This window comes from Chiloscyllium plagiosum, unplaced genomic scaffold (genome assembly GCF_037043375.1).
Source record: "Chiloscyllium plagiosum isolate Xiang-an unplaced genomic scaffold, Cpla_swu_hap1 HiC_scaffold_36, whole genome shotgun sequence".
In the NCBI taxonomy this organism is placed as follows: Eukaryota; Metazoa; Chordata; class Chondrichthyes; order Orectolobiformes; family Hemiscylliidae; genus Chiloscyllium; species Chiloscyllium plagiosum.
The window spans coordinates 45349469-45366118 of NW_028270174.1; the positions used below are offsets into that span (position 1 = coordinate 45349469).

At 43.8% G+C, this 16650-nt stretch overlaps 1 protein-coding gene across 4 annotated transcripts in view; it reads right to left on the bottom strand.

Annotated features, from left to right (window-relative positions):
* ctso (cathepsin O) overlaps nucleotides 1-16650 on the bottom strand; it is a 74854-nt gene that overhangs the window by 37828 nt on the left and 20376 nt on the right. The window lies entirely within an intron of this gene.

Sequence of the window (16650 nt, forward strand, 5' to 3'; positions counted from 1 at the left end):
TGGAATTCTCGTGAGTGTCTCTGTTTGGCTTGTCCTAGGATGGTTGTGTTGTCCCTGTCAAAGTTGTGTCCTTCCTCATCTGTATGTAAGGATACGAGTGAGAGTGGGTCATGTCTTTTTGTGGCTAGTTGATGTTCATGTATCCTGGTGGCTAGTTTTCTGCCTGTTTGTGCAATGTAATGTTTGTTAAGAGTTCTTGCAAGGTATTTTGTAAATGACATTAGTTTTGCCTGTTGTCTGTATAAGGTCTTTCAAGTTCATTAGCTATTGTTTTAGTGTGTTGGTGGGTTTGTGGGCTACCATGATGCCACGAGGTCCGAGTAGTCAGGCAGTCATTTCCAATATGTCTTTGATGTAGGGGAGAGTGGCTAGGGTTTCTAGATGTGTTCTGTCTGCTTGTTTGGGTTTGTTGCTGAGAAATCGGTGGACTGTGTTCATTGGGTACCCATTCTTTTTGAATACACGGTATAGGTGATTTTCCTCTGCTCTGAGTAGTTCCTCTGTGCTGCAGTGTGTGGTGGCTCGTTGAAACACTGTTCTAATGCATCCTCGTTGGTGGATGTTGGGATGATTGCTTCTGTAGTTCAATATTTGGTCCATATGTGTTGTTTTCCTGTAGACACTGGTTTAAAGCTCCCCATTGGCTGTTCGCTCTCCTGCGACATCTAGGAATGGCAGTTTGTTGTTGTTTTCCTCCTCTTTAGTGAATTTTATGCCAGTAAGGGTATGATTGATGGTCTTAAAGGTTTCCTCTAATTTATTTCGTTTAATGATGACAAAGGTGTCATCCACGTAGCGGACCCAGAGTTTGGGTTGGATGGTTGGCACAGCTGTTTGTTCGAGTCTCTGCAATACTACCTCTGCTAAGAACCCTGATATCGGTGATCCCATGGGTATACCGTTGGTTTGTCTGTAAGTTCTGTTGTTGACGGTGAAGTACAAACTTCCCCTTAATACCTCACTAGCCAAATGAATAACAGAGCAAAATGGCTGCAGAATGCTTAGAGAAATGATTAATGATGCCCACAACAGACTTCGTAAATACAACCGGGAAAGTTTGCGCCAAAATTCTTTACTCATTAATGCAACAGACCATTAATGGACGGACACAGTACAATAAGCCATAGATATTAGATAGCAACAAACACAGAAAAGGACAAAAAACTTGAGCTGCAGAAAAAAACTCGACAAATATATACAAAGTGTTCAAAGTTTGTGCGAAGATTTGTAGCTCGGGTGCTAGTTGTTGTGGTTCTGTTTGCTGAGCTGGAAGTTTTTGTTGCAAACATTTCGTCCCCTGGCTAGGCGACATCATCAGTGCTTGGGAGCCTCCTGCGAAGCGCTTCTTTGATGTTTCCTCCGGTGTTTATAGTGGTCTGTCCCTGCCGCTTCCGGTTGTCAGTTTCAGCTGTCCGCTGTAGTGGTTGGTATATTGGGTCCAGGTCGAAAGCAAGATCACAGCTGAAGTCGGACTCAGCTGGAGCGAGACTATATAGCTCAGGGAATTTGGTGCAGAAGAGAAAAGATGCTTTTTACTCGCTTTTTTTGACTCATAGATTATCAAGATTTTTTAAGAGGACAAATTGATGCCCAGGTTCAGGGGCCCAGCACATGAGTCATACCACAGGAAAATTAAATTCATTGCTGTTAGTTACTAATATTGCAGGTAAATAGGAAAGTATTTACAGGTCACAACTATAAGACCAGTAAGGATTTTTTAAAAATTAAATTATGAACTAAGTAAAAAATTGAGATGCAAGGCTTGGAGATGTTTTCTAACCATGAGATATCAGAGCTGATGGACCCTACTGTGGTGCGTAGTGACCACATCTGTAGCAAGTACTGGTTGCTTGAGGAACGCTGGCTCAGGGTTGATGAGCTGGAGTCTGAGCTTCAAACACTGTGACATATCCAGGAGGGGGAGAGTTACCTGGATAACCTGTTTCAGGAGAGAGTCATATCCCTAGATGAACTATCTCAAATTTGGTCAGTGCCCAGGGACAGGAAGGCGTGACTACAAACAAAGCAAATAGAGATATCCAGGACATTGTGCTGAAGCAACTTCAGCACTTGAGCTTGTCTAGCTGCTCTGTGTATCACTGTAGGGAGAATGAGCAAACTGACCAAAGTATCATGGCAATGGGAAGAAAGAGAAATGTAGCTGTCATAAGGGATGGTATTATGAGGGGAATAGACACTCCTCTCTCTGGCCAGGATTGAGAGTCCCAAAAGCTGTGCTTGCCTGCCTGGTGCCTGGTTTCAGGATATCTCATCTCAGCTGCAAAAGAACTTGGAGTGGGAAGGGAAAGATCCAGTTGTCATGATCCACGTAAGTACCAAAGAGGAGGCAGGAAAAGGAAAGGGGTTCTGCTGAGGGAATATGAGCAGCTAGGAGCTAAATTAAAATTAGAACCAAGAAGGTGCTAATCTCTGGATTTTACCTGAACCACAAGCTAACTGGCATAGGGTCAACATGATTGAACAGGCAAACATGCGGTTCAAAGCCTAGTGTGCAGAAAAAGTTCAAATTGATGGGACATTAGCATCAATACTGGGTAGGAGGGAGCTATTATGAAGGGAGGGGCTTCAGCTCAATCATGTTTGGACCAGAATCCTGGTGAATTGCATAACTAGGGATGGTGTGGATAAGGCTTTAAACTAAATAATAGGTGGGTTCAGTTGCATGGAAAATTAAAGAAGAAGTTCAAGTGGTGGGAGGGATCAGAGGTTATTAAAGTTTCCAGAAGAACTAAAAGGACAAAGTATTGAAAAACTCAGCAATCTAACTTCATTGCAGAGAAGAGGACAACTAGAAGAAGGCAGGCAGTCAACGCAGGACTGAAGGTGGTGTAGTTAGATGCATGCAGTATACAAAACCAGGTAAATAAGCTTGTGGTACAGTTTGAAATTGGCAGGAATTATGTTTTTGGTATCACAAAGATGTGGTTACAAGGGGATCAGAGCTGGAAAACTAAATATCCAAGGAAACACATCCTATTGAAAGGACAGCAGATGGGCTGAGGGGGTGGGGTTACCTTGTTAGTAAGAAATAAAATTGAATCAAAAACAAGCAGTGTTATAGAGTCGGAAGGCATAGAATCTATGGGTTGAGTTGTGGAACCGCAAAGGAAAAAAAAGGTCCTGCTGGAAGTTATGTATAGGCGTCCTACCAGTAGTCAGAATGTGAGGAAATAAATAAATCAGGAGATAGAAAATGCATTTAAGAAAAGCTCAATGACAGTAATCATGGGGGACTTCAATATGCAGGTTGGCTGGGAAAATCAGGTTGGTAGCAGATCCCAGGGAAAGGAATTTGCAGAATGTCTACAAAATGGCTTTTTGGAACAGCTTGTGATATACCCCACTAGGGAACAGACAATTCTCGACTTGATGATGTGTAATGAGGCAAACTTGATTAGGGAGCGTAAGGTGAAGGAGCCCTATGGGGCAATGACCATAATAACAATTCATCCTTCAGTTTGAGAGGAAGACACTGGACTTCAAGGAAGAGGTGAAGAGCCTTCAGACCATGCTGATGTGGGATGGACATGTAGAAGTGTTGCACATTCACAGAAGAGAGGATGCAGCTAGGGCCAGAAAACTGGAAATTGTGGAACCAACATGAAATGTCACGAGAATTACAAATTAAGTGAGAAGAAACAGAATGAGGTGGTAAGACCAGACTGAACATTGGGTCTGTCAGCGCAGTCCTAGAGTCATGTAGGATAGAAGCAGGCCCTTCGGCCCATCACATCTATGTAAACCAACAAATCAAAAATTAAACTATCCTATTAACCTGCTGTTGGTCTATAGCACCCTACTGCTGTGTCCTGCCAATTTAAGTGCTCATCCAGATGCTTTTTAAATGTTGCCTGTACCATCCTCTCATGCAGCATAATACATATTTCTACCACCATCTAGATGAATTTTCTTTTTCCTCACATGTCCACTGAATCACTTATTCCTCACCTTCAACTTTGCCCTCTGGTGAAGTACAGCACAGAAACAGACCCTTCCCTCCAACTCGTCCATATTGACCAGATATCCTAAATTAATCAAGTCTCATTTGCCAGCATTTGGCCCAGATCTGCCTGAGCCCTTCCTATTCATATCATCCCATCTGGATGCCTTTTAAATGTTGTAATTGTCCTAGCCTCCAACACTTCCTCTGCCAACTCACTCCATGCATGCACCACTCTCTGCGTGAAAAAGTTGCTCTTTAGGTCCCTTTTAAATCTTTCACCTTAAACCTATGCCCTCTAGTTTTGGACTTCCCTGTGGACTTCTCTTGGCTGTCCATCCTATCCATGCTGCTCCTGATTTATAAACTTCCATAATGTCACTCCGCAGCTCCAGGGAAAATAGCCTCAGCTTATTTTGGTCTTAGACATATCTGCCATGTGGAAAAGATTCTTACGATCTACGCTATCTATACCTCATAACTTTGTGTAACGCAAATCAGACACCACCTCAGCCTCCTCTGCTCTAAGGAAATCAAACAGCCTATTCAGTGACCCATATGGGCAGAATTTTGTTGTAATGATAAAATCGGACTAAGATTCCAAGACTAGAAGTATTGGGATGATCTTACAAAAACTCAAGGGAAGTGGGCTTCCAAACTTGAGAAGATTACGATGATAATGTGCTGTTTAGGGCAATTACTACGAACAGAGCAGGAGTTAAAAACCATCCATAATGAATGGGCGGCACGGTGGCACAGTGGTTAGCACTGCTGCCTCACAGCGCCAGAGACCCGGGTTCAATTCCCGCCTCAGGCAACTGAGTTTGCACGTTCTCCCTGTGTCTGCGTGGGTTTCCTCCGGGTGCTCCGGTTTCCTCCCAAAGATGTGCAGGGTCAGGTGAATTGTCACTGCTAAATTGCCCGTAGTGTTAGGTAAGGGGTAAATGTAGGGGTATGGGTGGGTTGCGCTTCGGCGGGTCGGTGTGGACTTGTTGGGCCGAAAGGGCCTGTTTCCACACTGTAAGTAATCTAATCTAAATCTAGAGCATGCAAAAAGGGAGATCAAAGAATTAAAGCTGAAAAACACAGCTCAGGGCCAGAGGAATCAGGCAAACCTGCTCCACGTGGAGCAATTCCAATCCCAAAGTGAACAGGCATGTCAGGACACTCATCACGTAGTGTTAGAGAAAGGTCACTGAGAAGGAAACAAGGCAACTGAAAAATAAATGTTTAGATTTGCAGGCAGCAGTCAAAGTATTACACCAAGCAGACAGAGAAAAGAGACAGGCAGTTGCAGACCATATCAAGTGCCCGCAGGGTATCAACAGCACAGCTCTCAATTCGAAATGGAATAATATGCACATAAGGAAAGGTTAGGGAGGATGGAGAAGAACAAGGGATATATTGGGATGAGCTCAGGGAAGATGCCCAGCGATATGCCAGGAGCATGAGGAAGTGGGGTCCACCCCCACCCTTTCCAGAGCAGTCAACTCCTTCAGCGGCCATGGGGACAACCCCAGTCGAAATTAACCCGATAACAACTGAGAGATGGGTTTGGACACTGAAGCCCTCGCAATCACATATACCATCCCATTTACAGCGGTACAGTTAGCAGAAACCACAAAAACATCTTCCAAATCTGAATCATCAGTTGATCTGTTTAGGTTCTTTGAGAGGGTCTGGCAGCAGAAAGTCTTACACGGGCTGGACAAGACAGAGATGAAAGGGATTGGTATGTGTTTAAGCCAGTCAGTACAGTCCACGATCACAGCCCCACTAAATGGAGGGGACAGAACCCTTGCCAACATGAAAAAGGCAATCCTAACAGTGATCGGTTATAATAAAGGGGACCGCTTTGATAACTTGAGTAAGTGCAGGCAAAAGAAGGGGAACACCCAAATGCCTTTGCCAGTTGCTTATGGATACGCTTTACAGGAGTTTACAGAGACTTAGACAGAGGTCAGTTATCTGAGGCTGACTCAGCCAAGTGGGCTAGGACTCTAGTTTCCCATGACACTGAGGAGAGCAGGAAGGTCTGTATGAATTTTGATCCCATAGAGCCAAGCCACAATGAGGCATAGGTGCTGAGGAGAATGTCCTGGGTGTGAGAGAAAAGCCCATGAATTGAATAAAAGCAAGATAGAGAAAGGAGGGAACATACTTCCTTTCCAAAACACCAATCAGGGTCCGGTGTGCAAGAATGAAGAAAGAGAGGGCAACTCTTACCCAAGGAATCCAGCTCCACCTTACACAGCTACAGGGAGAGATAGAGGCACACAGCAAGGGAACACTTGGCAGCCAGCGCGGTGTTACCACTGCGGGTGCACAGGATAAATAAGGGCTTATGCCCAAAACGTCGATTCTCCTGTTCCGGATGCTGCCTGACCTGCTGCGCTTCTCCAGCAACACATTTTCAGCTCTGATCACCAGCATCTGCAGACCTCACTTTCTCCTACAAGAATGTTCAGCCCATGCACAATCGCACTCACAGCCACAGGGACCACTGACTGCAGCGGGACCCACAGGTGATAGAGGGAGTCATCAACTCCCATTAGAAAACTCTACTTGGCAGGCTCTAATCCATGCCATGGACACTTGTCAACTCATATAACCCTCACTGCCAACCTACGAGGCTTCAACATGACAGTGTCAGGCTTCTGCCTCCCCATTGTGAGTCTGCGACACAAAGTTGGATAGTGCAGGTAGATCACTAGTCAATGGCAAGGTAGGAGACCGCCCTGTAGAATTTCTTTGGGTTACTGGAGGTACCTGCACAACCCTAAACACCTTGAGATTTAATGATCAACACAGCCACTCTCATCACCCTAATGTACGTATGGTGGATGACACTGTTCGAGAACATGAAAGACCAATAAGACAAATAAGAAACTCCATGACACATCCTCAGAGTGTCCCCTTGACAAAAATGATATACTTCCTTCACTGCCACCGACAGCAGTTTCCACGCCCAATGGACGCCCCAAATACTTTAAATGACTAAATAGGACACTCTCTATAGATTGGAATGGCTCACTGCCAACTAACTCCACTGGTTAGAGTCATACCTGGCACAAAGGAAGATGGTTGAGGTTATGGAGGGTCAGTCATCTCAGCTCCAGGACATCTCTGCAGGAGTCCCTCAGGGTAATGCCCTAGACCCAAAAATCTTCAGCTGCTTTATCAACGACCTTCCCTCTGTCATAAGTCATGGGCGGCACGGTGGCACAGTGGTTAGCACTGCTGCCTCACAGCGTCAGAGACCCGGGTTCAATTCCTGACTCAGGCGATTGACTGTGTGGAGTTTGCACATTCTCCCAGTGTCTGCGTGGGTTTCCTCCGGGTGCTCCGGTTTCATCCCACAGTCCAAAGATGTGCAGGCCAGGTGAATTGGCCATGCTAAATTGCCCGTAGTGTTAGGTAGAGGGGTAAATGTAGGGGAATGGGTGGTAGCGCTTCGGCAGGTTGGTGTGGACTTGTTTGGCCGAAGGGCCTGCTTCCACACTAAGTAATCTAATCTAATCTAATAAACCAGAAGTGGGATATTTGCTGATGACTACATAATGTTTAGCACCATTCGTGACTCCTCAGATACTGAAACAATCCATGCTCAAATGCAACAAGATCTGGACAATATGGGCAGCACGGTGGCACAATGGTTAGCACTGCTGCCTCACAGCGCCAGAGATCCAGGTTCAATTCCCACCTCAGGCAACTGTCTGTGTGGAGTTTGCACATTCTCCCCGTGTCTGTGTGGGTTTCCTCCGGGTGCTCCGGTTTCCTCCCATAGTCCAAAGATGTGCAGGTCAAGTGAATTGGCCATGCTAAATTGCCCGTAGTGTTAGGTGAAGGGATAAATGTCGGGGAATGGGTCTGGGTGGGTTGCTCTTCGGAGGGTCAGTGTGGACTTGTTGGGCCGAAGGGCCTGTTTCCACACTGTAAGTAATCTAATCTAATATCCAGGCTTGGTCTAACATTCGCACCACACAAATGTCAGACAATGACCATCGCCAATAAGAGGGAGCTTAACCACTTAACCAATAAGAGGGAGCTTGACCTTCATTGGTATTACCATTACTGAATCCCCCACTGTCAACATCCTTGGGTTTATCATTGACCAAAAACTCAACTGGACTCACCACATAAATACAGTGGCTACAAGAGCAGGTCAGAGATTAGGGATACTGTGGTGAGTAACTTGCCACCTGACACCCCAAAGCCTGTTCACCATCTGCAAGGCACAAGTCAGGAGTATAATGGAATACTCCCCTGGATGAGTGCAGCTCCAACAACACTCAACGACACCATCCAGGACAAAGCAACCCTCTTGATTGGCACCACATCTACAAACATTCAATCCCTCCACCACTGGCGCTCAGTAGCAGCAGTGTATACTATTTACAAGATGTACTGCAGAAATTCACCAAAGATCCTTAGTCAACACCTTCCAAACCCATGACCACTTCCATCTAGAAGGACAAGGGCAGCGGGTACTTGGGAACACCACCACCTGCAAGTTCCCCTCCATCCTGACTTGGAAATATACCGCCATTCTTTCAGAGTCGTTGGGTCAAAGTCCTGAAATTCCTTCCTTATCGGCATTGTGGGTCAACCCACAGCAAGTGGACTGCAGCAATTCAAGAAGGCAGCTCACCACCACCTTCTCAAGGGCAAATAGGGATGGCCTATCAATGCTGGCCCAGCCAGTGACGCCCAAGTCCCACAAAGATTAAAAACAACACGGACATACCATACCTTCCAGACAGGCTGGACATGTCACGACTTCCCAATAACCCCCTCTCAGACAGGCACATCGAACATCCCCGACTCACTATAATGCACAACCCAGATGATGTACCTGCCACGTGGAAACATGACCCTCCAAAAAAGCTAGTACGAATGATGGAAGAACAGACCAAGTCAGATTGTCAAATGGTAATTCTGGATGTCATTACTAGAGGGAATGACCAGACACAAACATGGGAACCAGGAGGATTGAATATGGCCTTGTCCCCAGAAACAGAGGATTCAGATCATAATGATGACTCTCTATTTGGTGCCTATTTGACACATGCACTCAGTCACTAATCCAGATGATGAAATGGCTCCTGACAACCACCCAAGGCAAGGTGCAACTGTTTCTGATGGTCCATATTCATATGCACCTCACACATCTTCCAACGCTTATTTCTATGTGCGCTGGTTGGGATTAACCAGGTGTTACACTTCGGTTGCCTTCCTACTTTCATTTATATATAAATAATTGGTCTCGTCTTTCACCTTTACTTATTTTTAAATTGTTGGTCATGCTGACTGCCTCGTCTTAGTCCTCTGGGAAAGGCATCTTCACCTTCACTTGTCTTTAAACCATGGGCCATCATGACCACCTCACTCCATGTGTCTTTGCTGACCACACCATGGTCAAGTTGTTTCAACCACTCTAATCCCTACCACTAGAAACCGAGATTGGAGCCTACCAGGCCTCTCAACTAGACTCAACATTTCATATGGGGTTCCCATTCCTATATTCTTTTTTATTCTTGTTTTGGGAAAAAAAAATAGGGGAGGGTTAGGGAAGATGCATCATAGGCATTACATTGCTGGATAGTTTTGAACCAATTAAACAATGGTAACAACAGAAACGACCATGATCTCTCTCCAGGATAACCATAACTGCGCAGAACGCAATCAAGATAATCATCTGGATCATAGTTGTCACCGGGAACAACACCCATGAGACACCAAACAGACCAGGCCATAGGTCTAGAAACCTCACTCAGACGTACGGTCTCCCCAAGCTCATTGAAACATTGTAAATATGTGACTAGGCCGAGTGAATCTTAGTTACCATTGGGTATAAAATATTCTAATGTTTGCTCAATTGTTTTAAATGAATTTTTTTGTGATTTTATAACATTTGTTTGATTTTTCCATTTCTCATTATGAATTATTTGTTATATTCGGCTATTTATCGAATGTATAAAATATTCCCTGGTTTTATAATGCTTGTTCAATTTTCAACTTTTTGTTACAGAAATTTTCATTACGAATCTTTTTCTTATGGCTGATAACATTTGTTTCGGTTTGAATTTGCATTGAATTTTGTATTAGCTCATTTAGAGTCATAGAGATGTACAGCACGGAAACAGACACTTCGGTCCAACCCGTCCATGCTGACCAGATATCCCAACCCAATCTAGTCCCACCTGCCAGCCCATATCCCTCCAAACCCGGCCCATATCCCTCCAAACCTTTCCTATTCATATACCCATTCAAATGCCTTTTAAATGTTGCAATTGTACCAGCCTCCACCACTTCCTCTGGCAGCTCATTCCATATACGTACCACCCTCTGCGTGAAAAAGTTGCCCCTTAGGTCTCTTTTATATTTTTCCCCTTCTCACCCTAAACCTATGCCCTCTAGTTCTGGACTCCCCGACCCCCTGGGAAAAGATTTTGTCTATTTATCCTATCCATGCCCCTCATAATTTTGTAAACCTCTATAAGATCACCCCTTAGCCTCCGATGCTCCAGGGAAAACAGCCCCAGCCTGTTCAGTGTCTCCCTGTAGCTCATGTTTGTGTGATTCTCATATGCTACCTGTAACAGTATAGTGGTTTAAATGCTTAATCTCGATGATTGTGTACTCACCACACAAGAAATTGGTCTTTTATTATGTGATCCATCACACTTCGCATTGAGGATCAAGAGAGAATGTTGCCCAACAGGCCACTCAAAATGATACATTTATGATGCATTTGATAAGGTGGACAAGGACTAAAGCATGCTCGGAAATGAAGCCAGTCTTGATTAAAGTGACTATGTCAACCCACAGGTTACAGAATCCAGACAGGCTGTAACTGCCCACAGACAGTTTGCAAACAAACCTGGCAGCTGCAGACCCTACAACACAAACTGGAATTTGGGTCTGAATGGGACCATGGAATGTCGTCCTCAGGACAATCAGAAATATCGAGGTCTGTACTAGACACAGAGCCGCCTCACCTCCTTATTTGGAGGAGGCTATGTGCACCCAGTACCTCCAGTAATAGACACTTCAGGACCACCTTGCCATCCAGCAAAGTGTGTCTACTTACCTTGTCTATCTACCCTTTACATGCCCCTCATGATTTTATAAACCTCTATAAGGTCACCCCTCAGCCTGGAGGAAAAACAGCCCCAGCCTGTTTAGCCTCTGCCAATAGCTCAAACCTTCCAACCCTGGCAACATCCTTGTAAATCTTTTCTGAACCCCTTTCAAATTTCACAGCATCCTTCTGATAGGAGGGAGACCAGAATTGCACACAATATTCCCAAAGTGGCCTAACCAGTGTCCAGTACAGCCACAATATGACAAAGGAAATTAGTACAGCAAAAAAAAGGGGAAGGAAAGAATAATGGCAGGTTAAAATAAAGTAAAATCCTAAGTTATTTCATAAGAACATTAAGAATTACAATGGGAAGAGTAAGGCCCATTAAAGGACCACAGTAGTAATTTGTGTGTGAAACCAGGGGGTGTAGGTAGGGTTCTAAATTAGGACTTGGGTGCCAGTGTTCGTTTGTGAGATGGACAGTATGTGTATAGAAATCAAGGAGAAGGACTGTGTAGTTAAAGATGCTAGCACAGATAGAGAGGAGGTTCTGAGTGGCCTCCCACACTTAAAAGTAGAAATGTTTTTAGAGCCGGATGAAATGAACTCCAGCCTGTTGAATGAGGCAAGGGAGAAAATAACAGGGGTGCTTGCAAAAATGTTCAATTCCCCTCTGGCCACAGGAAAGATGCCAGAGGTCTGGAGGACAGCCAAAATGGCACCATTAGCCAAGAAAGGAGCAAGATGTAAAGCAGGAAATTAAGGGCCAAATCAGTTTCACCTCTGGGTGAGGAACCTAAAGAAAGCATGAACAGTTAGCATGGTTTTGTTAAGCAGCAGTAATGTCTCGCCAACTTGATGGAATTTTTCAAAGAGGTAACCGGGTGTGTAGATGAGGGCAATAACTTTGATATAGTCTGCTTAAACTTCAGCAAGGCTTTTTATAAGGCTCTGCACTGAAGAATCATAACAAAGGTAAGAGCCCATGTGATGCAATAAATTTTGGCAAATTGGCTGAGTGTCAGGAAGCAGAGGATGATGTTTTTGGACAGGACTAACAAAGCAAGGAAATACACAATGAAAGGTCAGACCCTGGGAAGCACCAAGGATCAGGGAGACCATAAAGGTAGCAGGACAGGTAGATAAGGTGGTTAAGGCATATGGAACAGTTGGTTAGGCCACAGGGAAAGGTTTGTGTGCAGTTCTGGAATCCACATTACAGTAAATGCTCTGGAGAGAGTGCAGAAGAGATTTTCCAGAATGTTGTCTGGTCTGGACAGTATTAATTATGAAGAGAGATTGGAGTTGTTTTCCTTGGAACAGAGGAAATGGAAGAGGGACATGATTGAGATCTAGAAAATGAGGTGCACAGACACATCAGGCAGGAAAAACCTTTTCCCCTTGATGGAAGGATCAATGATTGGGGCCATAGAGTCAAGGTAAGGACAGGAGGGTTAGAGGAGATGTGAGGAAATTTCCTTTATCCAGAGGGTGTTGTGAATCTGGAACTCACTATCTTTGTGCGGCAGAGGCAGAAACCCTCATAACATTGAAGAAGTTGCCATGCCAAGGCACACAAGGCTATGGCCAAATGCTGGGAAATGGAATTAGAATAGTTAGGTGATTGTCTTTGATCAATACAGACTCAACAATCCAAAGGGCCTTTTTTCAGTGCTGCTGATCTTTATCAGTCTGTAACTTAAATCTGAACACAGACTAGGTAAATCAACTGAGCATTAAACCCATGGAGGATGGGTGTCTGTTGATCGGGAAAATACATTAAAATGCATGAAGAATTTATTACGGGAAATAAAGAAATGATAGATTAGCTAAATGATTGCTTTGCATCTGTTTTCACAGAAGAAACTATAAGAAATCTCCCAGAAGAGATCAAAGTGGCGAATAGAATATTAGCTATTATTTTAAAAGTGAATTCAAGAGTGGTGAAAGCTTGTTTCAGTTGCATAAGAGCTTGATTAGATTGCACCTGGAGTACATGTGCAGTTGTTGTCTCTATCTCAGGAAAGATATTATTGCCATGGAGGGTGTGCAACAACAGGATATTAGTTAAAACGGGTCTGTATTCTCTAGTTTCAAAGAATGAGAACTGATCTCATTGAAACCTACAAAATACTGACAAGATCGATGACCATTTACATCTGTAATAAGAAGATTAGATTAGATTAGATTACATTACAGTGTGGAAACAGGCCCTTCGGCCCAACAAGTCCACACCGACCCGCCGAAGCGAAACCCATCGATACCCCTACATTTACCCCTTACCTAGCACTACGGGCAATTTAGTATGGCCAATTCACCTGACCCTGCACATCTTTGGACTGTGGGAGGAAACCGGAGCACCCGGAGGAAACCCACGCAGACACGGGGAGAACGTGCAAACTCCACACAGTCAGTCGCCTGAGTCGGGAATTGAACCCGGGTCTCAGGCGCTGTGAGGCAGCAGTGCTAACCACTGTGCCACCGTGCTGCCCACAAAGAAGAAACGTTTTTTTTGGAATGCTGTGGAAACTTAGTCTTTGAATATGTGTAAGATAGAAATTGTGAGTGATAAAGCAGGGTTGTGAGGATGCAGCGAGTAAAAGACACTGAAGTGTTTGATCGGCAAAGGTCATTTTAAATGGCTCAATGGGCTCAATAACCTGCTTCTTTTCCTATGTTCTTACTGGTCACTGTCTAAAGCCATCTCCACGTCTAAACACATTGGCATTTGATATGTGCGATCCTCCATGAACCTTCATCTTACATGTTATATTCCTTGTTAAAGTAGGGCAACAGGGATAATCCAGGAAATTACAGACCAGAGAGCCTTACATCCAAGGCACAGACATAGTTGGAGAAGATTCTTAGAGATAGGATCCATTCACATTTGGAAAAAGACAGTCTTATTAGTGGTAAGCAACATGGCTTTATGCGGGAAAGATCATGACTCAAACTTGATTGAGACTTTTGAGGAAGTGAGCCAAATGATTGAGAACAGGGCAATAAATGTTATCTATATGGAGTTTAGCAAGGCCTTTGACATGGTCCCTTATGGTATACTGATCCAAAGATTAAGTCACATTGGTTCTACAATGAACCGGCAAGATAGATTTATAACTGGCACAGTCATAGAAGACAAACAGTTGTGGTGGAAGAGGGTTTTCTTTTATTGGAGGTATGTGACCAGCAGTATCCTGCAGGAATCAGTACTGGTACTATTGCTCGTAAATGATTTGGAGGAGAGAGTAGGTGCATAATTTATGGATGACAATAAGATTGGGAAAGCTTAGGATAGTATGGAGGATTGCCAGAGGTTACAGCAGGATACAGATAGGCTGGAGACTTGAGTGGAGAAATGCCAGATGGAGTTTAATCCAGACAAATGTGAGGTGACACATTTTGGAAGATGTAGTGTAAGGAGGTAAATAGTAAATGGCAGAACCATTAGTAGCATCAACATACAGAGGGAGCTAGGTGTACAAGTTCATATTCCTTTGAAAGGTGCAACACAAGTGGATAAGATTGTCAAGGCATGGAGTATAAAAATTGGCAAGTCATATTAGCTGTAGAGAACTTTAATTAGATCATATTTAGAAAACTGTGTACTGTTCTGGTCACCACACTAACAGAAGGATGTGGAGGCTTTGGAGAGGGTACAAAATGGTTTACCAGGAAGTTGCTTGGTTTGGAGGGTATTAGTTATGAGGAGAGATTGGGCAAACTTGGTTTGTTTTCACTTGAACATCAAAGGATAAGGGGCGACGTGATAGCAGTTTACAAAATCATGAGATGCATGGATAGAATGGAAAGCCAGAGTCTTTTTCCCAGGTTAATAGAAATGTCAATTACTAGGGGGTGTATGTTTAAAGTAAAAGGGAGTAAGTTTAAAAGAGATGTGAGAGACAAGTCTTTCACAGAAGGTGGTGGCTGGAATGCGCTGCCAGAGCAAGTGTGGAGACAAATACAATCGCAATGCTGAACAGGCATCTGGGCAGATATACGAATAGCAGGGAATAGAGGGTACAGTCCATATAAGAGGCAAAAGGATTTTAGTTTAGAAAGGCATCATGTGTCAGTGCAGTCTTGGAGGGTTGAAGGACCCGTTGCTTTGCTATACTGTTCTTTATTCTCTTTGTACTTTTGTTACTTAAAGAATGCTTCTGCACTTTAGCAATGTACTTTGGGCTGCTCCAGCAACAATCATTGTAATAACTGTAGTAAGGTCACTTTGTGCTCAGGGACACACACCCATCTCATGGAGTGGACCAAGCTGTATAGAACATAGAACATAGAAACGTACAGCACAGAACAGGCCCTTTGGCCCATGATGTTGTGCTGAGGATTAATCCTAATGTAAAATAAAATAACCTAACCTAGACAACCCTCAATTCACTGTTGTCCATGTGCATGTCCAGCAGTTGCTTAAATGTCTCTAATGACTCTGCTTCCACCACCACAGCTGGCAATGCATTCCATGCATTCACAACTCTCTGAATAAAGAACCCTCCTCTGATGTCTCCTCTATACCTTTCTCCTAATATCTTAAAAAGTATCTCAAGCATTTTGCTTGCTGTGTAGTGCTCACTGATTCTGACCTTTCTTGGATGCTTGCAGCGTTTCTGCCTTGCTTTTTGTGAATTGCCCCCTCAGCCAGAGATACTTGGTTCACATTACTACTATTTTGCCAAGCCATTTAACTCAGGTACAAAGCACCGGTGTCAACAGGCCTGAGTCCGGTCAAGGGGAATAGCCTTAGCTGAAGAGATCCCAATACAGTAAATCAAGTGAAGCTCGCGCATCAGTCTAAGCCCTGCTCAGGGTGGTCAGAGTCAAAATCCTCCACTGATCAGAGGTGAGTCTTCACTCTTTTTGCCCTTGGTTGTTTTACTCCTGGAATGAATGAGAGGCAGGCATTACAAAAGGTGGAAGTGGGTGGAACAACTATTACTATTGGTTCAGGTCGAGGTGTTTCCTGAGCGAATGAGTAGACTGCAAAGAGGGTGTACAAGGTTAGTGATGTTGCTTGTTAGTCTGGGTAATGAAGCATCATATTGGGCTTGAAATGTTAACTTATTTTTCTTTCCACAGATGCTGTCAGTCCTGCTGAATTTATCTGGAACTTTCAGCTCCTCTTTCTAAAATCTGCAGGGTAATGTTTTAAACAAGAGTTCAAGTAGGAAAGATTAAATCTACATGTAGAAATAAGAACAAGGATAGCAATAGGAGACACCATATTTAGAAAATTGAACACGCAGCTCAAAAAATGGCTTGTAAAAAGCTTGAGTTGGAGTATCGCTTTGCTTGAATGAATGACATGGATTTTTTGGAAGGAATACCTTGTGAAATATGAAGGAGTGTGGAAAGGATCAGTTTCACAGAAAACTATCATAAGTAATGAATTACTGACTGGATGAACAAAGAACTGGCAAATCATAATTAGGAAAAAGCAGAGACTCTGGACATAGCACATTTTAACAGGAAACAGGTTGGTAAGAGATGTTAAGGTGGGAATATTTCAAGGCAAAAGAGGAAGGGAAGAAAGAGAATATCAATATTGGGTAGCTTGAAAATTGAAGGAAGACACTGGCAAATGAAAGGAATG